The sequence below is a fragment of the Gobio gobio genome, assembly GCF_949357685.1.
Source record: "Gobio gobio genome assembly, chromosome: 19".
Classification (NCBI taxonomy): Eukaryota; Metazoa; Chordata; class Actinopteri; order Cypriniformes; family Gobionidae; genus Gobio; species Gobio gobio.
The window spans coordinates 41,654,858-41,665,331 of NC_137112.1; positions in this window are offsets into that span (position 1 = coordinate 41,654,858).

Below are 10,474 nucleotides of genomic sequence, written 5' to 3' on the forward strand. Positions count from 1 at the left end.
GTGGTCTTATTGCTTATTAGTATTTGCCAAAACGAGGTATCTTAGAAGGAGCAGCCTTCATATCGGGAGCACATCTGTGATGCTGTCTAGGTAGTAAGCTCACTAGGTTTCAAAACAGAGCTAAAATCTTCATATCTGTAAAAGATTATAAACTTATAACATTTTGGGCTAATAGCAATTTCACCAACTTTTATCCAATTTCTGTTTAATTGTACAACATTTAGGACAGATGTTTTTCTTTAAAGACTCTGGTTCAGTTGTTTTTTATTTCCTTTTCAATTCTGTGAAGCACGCTGACTAGAATTTCAAGTGCTGCAGCTTAAGCCAGAACAAGCTGATAATCAAAGCACAACAGGTTTGGTAAGAAATAATTAATGATACTGGTAAACCCTTTAAATTCATACCATATTATAATCAGTTGCTTCCAAAAACATTGACTCTTTTATAATGTTGTTTATAAAATATCACACAAATTAAAATTAGCATAAAATTACCAATGCCCTTTCTGGAAAAATGAAATCTCCCTCGCTTTCTTCATTACCCTTTTATAGTCTCTTAGGTCCTGCTATTATAGGGTAAGTTCACCCAAAAATGAAAATAATGTAATTTATTCCTCACCCTCATGCCGTTCCACACCTGTAAGACCTCCGTTCATCTTCAGAACACAAATGATGATATTTGTGTGGAAATCCGATGGCCCAGTGAGGCCTGCATAGCCAGCAATGAAATTTCAGTTCATGTGAGTGCAGTGGTTCAATATTAATATTATAAAGCGACAAGAATATTTTTGGTGCGGCAATAACGACTTATATAGTGATAATAACGACTTATATAATGATAACCGATTTCAAAACACTGCTTCATGAAGCTTCAGAGCGTTATGAATCAGCGTGTTGGTTGAATCATGATTCAGATCGCGTGTCAAACCGCCAAACTGCTGAAATCACATGACTTTGGTCATGTTTGCTCCGAACCGCTAATTCGATACACTGATTCGATACGCTCTGAAGCTTCATGAAGCAGTGTTTTGAAATCGGTTATCACTATACACTCTAAAAAAAAAGGTTCTATATGGCACCAAAAATGGTGCTTGTCTCGTAATCATAGGGGAACCTTTTTTAGTGCTATATAGCACCAATTTTGGTGCTTCAGTGGTTCTTCAGCGGTTCTTCAGAGATTCTTCACTGGTCTTTGACTAAGGTGCTATATAGCACCTCTGAAGAACCGCTGAAGAACCACTGAAGCACTAAAATTGGTGCTATATAGCACTAAAAAAGGTTCCCCTATGATTACGAGCCAAGAACCATTTTTGGTGCCATATAGAACCTTTTTTTTTAGAGTGTATAAGTCGTTATTTATTTATTTTTGGCGCACCAAAAATATTCTTGTCACTTTCTAATATTAATATTGAACCACTGTACTCACATGAACTGATTTAAATATGTTTCTAGTAAATTAATGGATCTTGAGAAAGGAAATGTCATCGCTGGCCATATGCAGGCCTCACTGAGCCATCAGATTTCAACAAAAATATCTTCATTTGTGTACCGAAGATGAACGGGTCTTACGGGTGTGGAATGGCATGAGGGTGAGTAATAAATGACATTATTTTCATTTTTGGGTGATCTAACCCTTTAAAGATTTTTTTCGAGTATGGGTATATCTGACATAAGCAAGGGCGGAATGTCCTTGTACGGGCCCTTCTCCCGGAAGGGCGCGCGCGTGACTAGAGCGAGAGAGCAAACGCTCGTCCATTAACGCACTGTGCTCTGCTTTAGGGAAGTCATCGGCTGCGCGACAATGTCACCAAAGATGTGTGTTTTTGTTTGTCAGGGCAAGAGAACCCTGCACAGCTTCCCAAAGAACCCAGCGTTAATGGGACAGTGGATGGAGTTTGTTTTTTCGGAGCAGCAACGGAGTTGTGCAAGTGTTTTTGTTTTCGTTGCTGCTTCTCCTGTTCAATTTCATCCTCTAGATCTGATTCTGGATCATATATGTATGGCTAAATCTGATTGATCGGCATGGTTTATTTAGGATAACGTTTTTTCCACGTTTAAGGATGTCACAGCTTTCAGACGCTCTCAACGCAATAGATGCGCGCATTCGTCATTCTTTAGCACCGCCCACACAATATGCCTCCAGCCACTCTGTTTTTTTGGAAAGACGGTACAGCGTATCTTTCTTTTATAAATATAATAAAACTAAAGACTTTTCGGAGATATGAAGGATGCAATACTACTCTATAGGTACTCAAGATTGACATGAGATTGACTGAAACTGAGTGGGTGTATTCTTGACTCATTTTAGACCTAATATTAGCATGTAAACCTTGTTACCTCAAACCAGTCTAGGGCAATGTCACATGTGAGGAAGAACAGTCATGCTATGACATTTGATTGTGTTTTAACGGTGTAACGGACTGAGTGTGTGAAATGAGATGAGTCAGCGAGTCACTGACAGTGGCAGTGCCGCTACAGGGCACAAAGGATCGTGAGAAACGACTTTTGTGGAGATACCTGCAAAACCAGCTACACATGCAAAAGAGGAGGAAAACGTATATACAAAAATAGCATCCAGAAAATCCCACTATTAACTATATAGGTGTGATAAGACTAATTCTTTTTTTCTGAAGAAAATGTGAATGGTGCTTGACCATGCAAAACTCACTGCTGCAATGTTAGAGTTAGGTTTTCCCAATATTTTATATGAAATTGCTAAGGTGTTTTGAGTGGTTTCTTGGCCATTTCTAAGGGGTTCTGAGTTGGGATGTACAAGGCTAGTCGAGTAAACGATACTGCTGCTGCTAGTTGTCATTGGAAACAATATAAAGAGATAAAATTATGATACATATGAGAATGTATCTAATCTGCAAAATGTAAATTTTATTTGAACAAAGTAAGAGGGATAGAACAAAATGAATATCATTTTTTATTTTTATTTTATTTACATAAAAGATGCTTACATATAGTCCACAAAATAAAAGTTTTTTTAATTTGAAAAAAAAATGACCCCGTTCAAAAGTTTGCATATACTTGATTCTTAACTCTTGTGTCATTGCCTTTTGTTTTGTGATGGTTGTTCTTGAGTGTCTTGTTTGTCTTGAGCAGTTAAACTGCACAATGTTCTTCAGAAAGATTTGCATATTTGAACCCTCTCTGTTGAGATCCATTTTTTCACAGTGAGGTGCAACTATTATAAAAAGTGAAAGTATTCACTGATGGGGGGGGGGGGTATTTTTGATTAAGAATAATTTCTTGATTATATAGATATTTTCATTTAGTACTGCCATTCAGAAGCTACAGAAGATATTTATATGTTTTCCAGAAGAAAAAATAAGTACAATTTATCCTGATCGTAAAACAAAAAAAGTTTACATTTTTTATATATTTACATTTTTAGTTTAATGTATTGTGTTTCCTTTCTAGAGCATCAGTGATGGCTTTCACCTTTCATAAGAGTCGTGGATCATCCAGGTAACGACACACAGTATTAAGAATCAAGTGTATGTCATTTTTATCTATTCAACTTTTATTTATACATCTTTTATATAAAATATCTTAAGTAAAAAACAACATGCATTTTGTACGATTCCTCTTATTTTGTTAAAACATGCAGATTCCACAAGGTTAATGTAAACTGTTGGCCATGACAGTATTTATATTAATTGGTATTTTGGAATGGGTCGTTTCCTGATTTTCTAGATTTATGCACAAAACATGTAAACGTGAAAGAAACCAGAGACCGTTTTAGTGCGTTGGCAGGATGTGAGATGGGGTCATGTCACTGACCATGCTGGCCTTCCCTTCTTTTCATTCGCCTCGTGGGTAGCCGTAGGGCAGACGACATCAATAGCTACTAACATCTGACAGCACAGACTGACCACTGTCTGCCTAATTACCCTGACCAGTGATCTGACCCTGCACTGCCCCTACTGAGAGCCCATCAGCCATTGCTGTCCGCTGCATGACACCAAACACAAATACTGGCCTGAGCTTTCACTGTGCCCTTTCCTTTAATTTTCTCCAACATTTCATGTGTAGTGTCCGTCATCACCTCTGACATGATTTCACATGTGGACTTGTGTTTCTGGATGTTTATCTTAACGAACGCTTTACACAACTTGCCAATCATGTGATAAGAATATAATCAAGATCAAGACTAAAACATTATTGAAGTAGTATGTTTATGCTGTATGGTGACTTTCTCTTTCCTGAGAATCCTCATACACTCCAACCATTGCAATGCATGACTTGAAGCGAAACTTCTCAGACAGAGATCCGTGATGAGTAACCGCTGAGCATAGTTGACTGAGAGATTCTTGGCTTGGATTTCAGGAAATTTGACTATCTGCCCTGTTGATTAATGTGTCACTATTGATCACAGAAACAAACACTCTTCCAAAACCCGTAACTTAAATATTAAACTTTGACGTGCAGCTCATCTTGCACTGTTTGAGCTACAGACATAAATGATACCTCAACTCAAGTGGTTTGATTTGGAGAATGCAATCAGATTAGCAACCAGACTAACAATTTTAATCTGCCAGGTGATAAAACAAGTGCAAAAAATCATTAAATGATGGATTAAGCAATATCTGATTGTGGTCTGAAATGAGTTGTAGTGAGATGACTGAATGACGGAAATCTGTTGAATTGTCAAGCAGGGACTGACAGATCTCACGTGATTTATTATCAGGCTGAATTTATTTGCTGACACCTGTAGGCTGTTCAGTGCCATGCATAGATAGACAATTACAGGTGTGTGTCGGACTTGTTGATTGGATTTGGCTACCTGTTGATACTTGTTCCCCAGTCAACTAATCAAGAAGTGTTTCTGCATGATTGCTTTTTATATTCAGCTCTTAGTCTTAGATGCTTTACCAAAACATGCACATGTATGATATATGGGTCAAAGACAAGACGTCACAATTTTGGTGTCCGCATCAAATTATGTTTACAAAAGTCCTTTTATATACATAAAAAACATGTTAAATGCAAGTAAACTGTCTACTTTACTATTTCAAATAACTTTTGTCAAAATAAAATGTCAACATTTAGGGGAAATAATGTTCCAAAGTGTAAAATTGTCATTCAGCGTAATGGTCCGGACTTTGATTTTGCCATTACATCTTTAAATAAATGTATAAAATAACAAGTAAAAAAATATATTTGTTTTCTTGGCATTTTCAAATATGTGTTGGCTGTGTTATATTAAAAGGAATATGTCTTACTTATTTTTTTAAGTATTTAAATAACCAGGGGACTTTTGTCCCGAAAATCCAGTTTGTAAGAGATCATTCAGTGTAACAGGATCAAGAAGCCATTCTGAAATCATATAAAAAACAGATAGTCATTCGACAGTCCGTGACATCATCAAAAGGCCCCCTGAAGACCATGTGGTGCTGCAGAAAAGTGAATTCATTGCTCTTAAATATTTGATAATTCCACCTTTTCATGGTGTGGTATCCTAAGTTACAAAACCGCACGTCATTCAGTGAAATGCCAAAAAAAACATTTATATTGTTAGAATTTTTGAAAAATAAGTAGATGTTGTGAATAATTGTGATTAACTTTACTGGTCAAGCTCACTTTTTGATATAGATGGCCAGTTTATGGCCTGCAATATAAGCTGAAGTAGAAGTTTCGTCATTCAGGGTAATGCTTTTTTCATTCAGTGTAACAGATATATTTATGTAAAAAATTAAACAATATACTTATTCTAACCTGTAATCATTAAAATATATAAAATAATGTGATCATACAAAATTTTATTATATTTTAAATGATTTTCACTTCCTTACAAAAACTTATTGCTGGCAAATGGGTAAACCTAGTGTTTTGAAGGATAGTGGCAAAGTATAAAGATTTAAAAATTACAATTAATTAGTATTTGTGGGCTGGACTTTGATACTTAAATAGAGTCTTTTAATATGCCATCAAATGATTCCTGTTTTAAATATGCCTAATAAGATTTTCTGATACATAAATATTATTACACTGAATTACATTTTAGTGGGTGTCTTCTGTAAATCATGGTAAAAAATGTGTGATAGTCATTATTTTTTGCTAAGAAAATATAAAATTAAACAGGACACATTCTAATGTACAGGAAAAAACTAAATTTAAAGCTGTATTACACATTTATTTTTTTGATGCTTGAAAACCGTCTTTGACCCATATATATATATTTTTTTTGTTGTATTTAATCTTTACTAATCACTGTCAGTCCAGCATCTTTGCTCATTATACCAGTTTCTCTCACAGTATATTGATTAAGACTGAACTAAATTGTTTTTAACTCAAGGCTACGTATAGTAACGAAACAGCATAGTTTACCACAATATGAATAATCTGCCATCATTTATTTACCAATCAACTCATGGAAGCATATTGGGTAGCAATATTCAATTTGAAATGTATTATATAAAATGACAATGCATTTCTGTATTTAAATTTACTTTTTCCATATGATATGTGCAACGTCTGGTGCAAAATTCAATTATAGAATTTACATTTGCCATTTCATACACTAGTTTTAATATGAAAATTGAATGCATTTTTTAATGCTTTATAAGTTTAAAAGCAATCACAAGTATCTTAACTGTGAGTGTCAATGCAATTAAGAAAAATTTAAACGATCATTTTGCTATAATTTTAGCTTGAAGGTGTTAAACACATCTAATCATTTCTGTAATACATTTGCAACTTACAAAGCATTAAAAGATGTTTAAATGATATGTTAAAACTATTTATTGTAAATTGTAAATGTAAATTATAGTATTTAATTTGAATTATCATTTTGCTCCAAATTAATTTGGTATGAAAAAAATGAAATGAAAAATGAAAAAATGTAATATTGCTACCCATATGCTTCCATACCAATGGCATCATTGATTGACATCCAATCTGGTGTGATTTTTGAGAGCTTGTGGTGGATGGGAAATATTTTCAGTGAACAAAAAAAGTTTATTTGAATTATAGTCATATATATATGGACCACTTTAATGGTGCTTTTTGTCCCTTCTTTTTCGGTATATATGTAAGAGCTGTGTCAACATTATGCTGAACTTCTCCTTTTGTGTTCAAAAGAAGAAAGAATGTTTGGAAAAATATGAGGGTGAGTAAATAATGACTCATTTCACGTTTTTAGCTGAACAAACCCTTTAAAACAGGATCATTTCAACACAGATAATTTACCAGGAGACTAACATTAAGAGGTTTCCAATGAGAATTAAGCCGGGTGCACACTGTGCGATTTTGGCCGTCTGAGACAAATTTAGCAAATCCTAAAAGATTCCTCTGATCCTAGGCTAAAATCTGAAGTCTTTGATTGTTAGTTTGACATGTTCACCGACAGCCGATTAATGACCGCTGCGATCAAATTTTTCCTCAGACCAAATTCTGTCAGTGTCAGAAGATTTGGCGCACAATCCTGCAGTGTGACTTCTCCTGCGACGACCGTCAAATTGTCTTCATTTTTCATGGCCAAAAGGAGCGCTAGAGATTTCTTTGTAGCCACCATTTCAGTCCTGCATGTAATGCAGCTCACTGCCACCGAACAAGTCTTTGATTGATGATATAAAACTCCAGACAAGTTTTCTTGCGTGTCCGTTTTAACCCTTGGCTATCGTACAGTCTGACATTAATGACAACTGAGATCTTACAGTGTGACATGGCTTACAGCGGGGATCATGTTCGACACTCTGACAAGGAACAATCATAAAGAACTATTATAAATCGCACAGTGTGCACCCGGCTTTAGGAGGTTTTTACTATACATTAGGAGGTTCTCTATGAGAATCCGTCTCCAAACCAGTGAGGCAAAGAGAGTTTAGCACAAAACAGTCTTAAAGGGATAGTTCACCCAAAAATGAAAATGACCCCATGATTTACTCACCCTCAAGCCAACCTAGGTGTAAATGACTCTCTTCTTTCAGACAAATAGAATCGGAGTTATATAAAAAAAGTCCTGGCTCTTCCAAGCTCTATAATGGAGGTTAATGGGGGTTGAGATTTTGAAGCCCTAAAAGTGCATCCATCCATTATAAAAATAATCCATATGGCTCCAGGGGTTTAATAAAGGCCTTCTGAAGCGAAGTGGTGCGTTTGTGTAAAAAAAATCCATATTTAAAACTTTATAAACTAAAAGTAACTAGCTTCCGACAGACGGACGTATGCATCGATCTGCATCGATTTACATCCTACGTCATACATCGTGTCTGGGGTTACTCTTTTTGGCGTAAGCCGACTTTCATAGGCCGTCTGCCGGAAGCTAATTATTTTAGTTTATAAAGTTTTGAATATGCATATTTTTCTCACACAAACCCATCGCTCCGCTTCAGAAGGCCTTTATTAACACCCTGGAGTCATATGGTTTACTTTTATGATGGATGGATGCACTTTTTTGGGCTTCAAATTCTCAACCCACATTCACTGCCATAGAGACAGAGCGCATTTAGGCCACACCCACACCGGGGGGAAACAATCCAACACTCTCCATTGACTTTGTATTGCGTGAAGCGGTCTCCTTGTCATTTTTGACTTTTAACAAAAAATAGAACAGTGTCTAAAAGCTGATATGTGACAAGATGTACAGCAAACAAGCTAAAGAAACACAGAAGTATGCTTTTATAAGCTGTCGACCCAAAAAAACGAGACAAAAGTGGAGACAGGCAATTAGATGTGAAGCATCAGCAGGAAGAATGGGTCCATTTTGGGATCCTGACACTCAGTATGTGTATATGTGCAGTAAACATTTTGTCACTGTTTAGTCAAATATCCAAATGTCAGTTTTATAGATTATATTTCCTGTCGCTGATTACGTTCCCCTCTAGTGGGTGTAGTTTCTCTATTGTCTCAATTGTCTGTATCCAATTTTGTGTCCTTAAACGCTTGTTTTTTGGGTCAACAGCTTATAAAAACTTCTGGGTTTTTGGTTCTGGGTTTTTGAGCTTGTTTGCTGTCACATATCAGCTTTTAGACACTGTTCTGTTTTTTGTTATAAGTCAAAAATGACAAGGAGGCCGCTTCAGCCAATAAAAAGTCAATGGAGACGGTTTGATTGTTTTGTGGACGTGGTCTTCAGATTATGACTTGTGTCGCTCTGTCTCTATTAAAAAGCTTGGAAAAGCCAGGATATTTTTTTAATATAACTCTGATTGTATTCGTCTGAAAGAAGAAAGTCATTTACACCTAGGATGACTTGAGGGTGAGTAAATCATGGGATACTTTTCATTTTTGGGTGAACTATCCCTTTAAGTGTCCCTCGCCAATGTGATCATAATAAGTGCCAGATCGTTTGCTTTGTAATCCACTTCCTAACACACATTTTATTAAGCATCTGGGCAGCCAGTGGCCCTGATTAAAGAGAAACAGAGTCCCTTTAAAAGAAAAGGGCCGGGTCTTTAATGTGGCATGCTGAGAAGTCACACAAAGTCTTGGTAAGTTTTACCCGAACCAGGCCCTGGAGGCATCCGTCCACGTAACCGCTCTTTAAAAGTGCTGCATGAAGGATGTTGTGCACAAATAGCTGCTCTCTTCTCCCACTAAACACATTAGCATTTAAACGGCGATCATGCGGATAGCATTTTCTCCTCTTTTTCCATTCTTTTTATGCTCCCTTGTGAACAGAAGGGCTTTGATGACCAAAACTAAAACATTCTTTGTCAATTATTTTGACATCGATGTATGTCACGTTGTGCTTTATTTATTTCAGCATTACGTCAACACACAAATAATCGGCTCTGTCTGCTTTAAGTTTCCTTGATGAATTCACTTTTGATGGGTTTTTTTGTGTTTATGGCAGTGTTTTTATGAACATCTGGTAGACTGTTGTATGTAACGGTTTATGGATTGGAGCCGTTTTAGTAGTTCTGATGACAGATCTGAATAATAAAGACTTTTTGATGTTACAGGCCACAGGAAATGGGGCTCACTTTTAACCTTTGACCCAGGGCGTAGCACAGGGCCCCAGTCAGTTTGTGTGTGTGTGTGTGTGTTTGTGCCTGGGTGAAAGGATGGAAGGATGGTGTGTGTGTATATGTGGATGACTATAACTTTTCTGTTGAGAAGATAGGCAGCATAATTATGATTTAAGCAAGTATGATAATAACTATGCTGTCTTCAAAGAGGCCGCCTTTTAGCTAAGTTTCTCAGCATTACAAATATCCTTCATGATTACCAGAATGGATTGTGAAAAAAAATCAATTGCAATGCAATAATAATGACTAAATTCATAATAATTCATTGTGATAATTGATAAATGATCATTAGTGTCTATTGGAGAGCCTGTTGTGTTAGCAACAACATGCTAACATCAAACTCTACTGGATTCAGCTGAGACACAATGACAGATAGACAAACTGACTTTGAATAATGGCGGCTCCCTTTTGGGACACAGCAGATGTCAGTTTTATTTTTGGCATTTAACTCAGTCTGCTGGGTCAGACTGAACCAAAAAGGACCAGCTGTTTTGA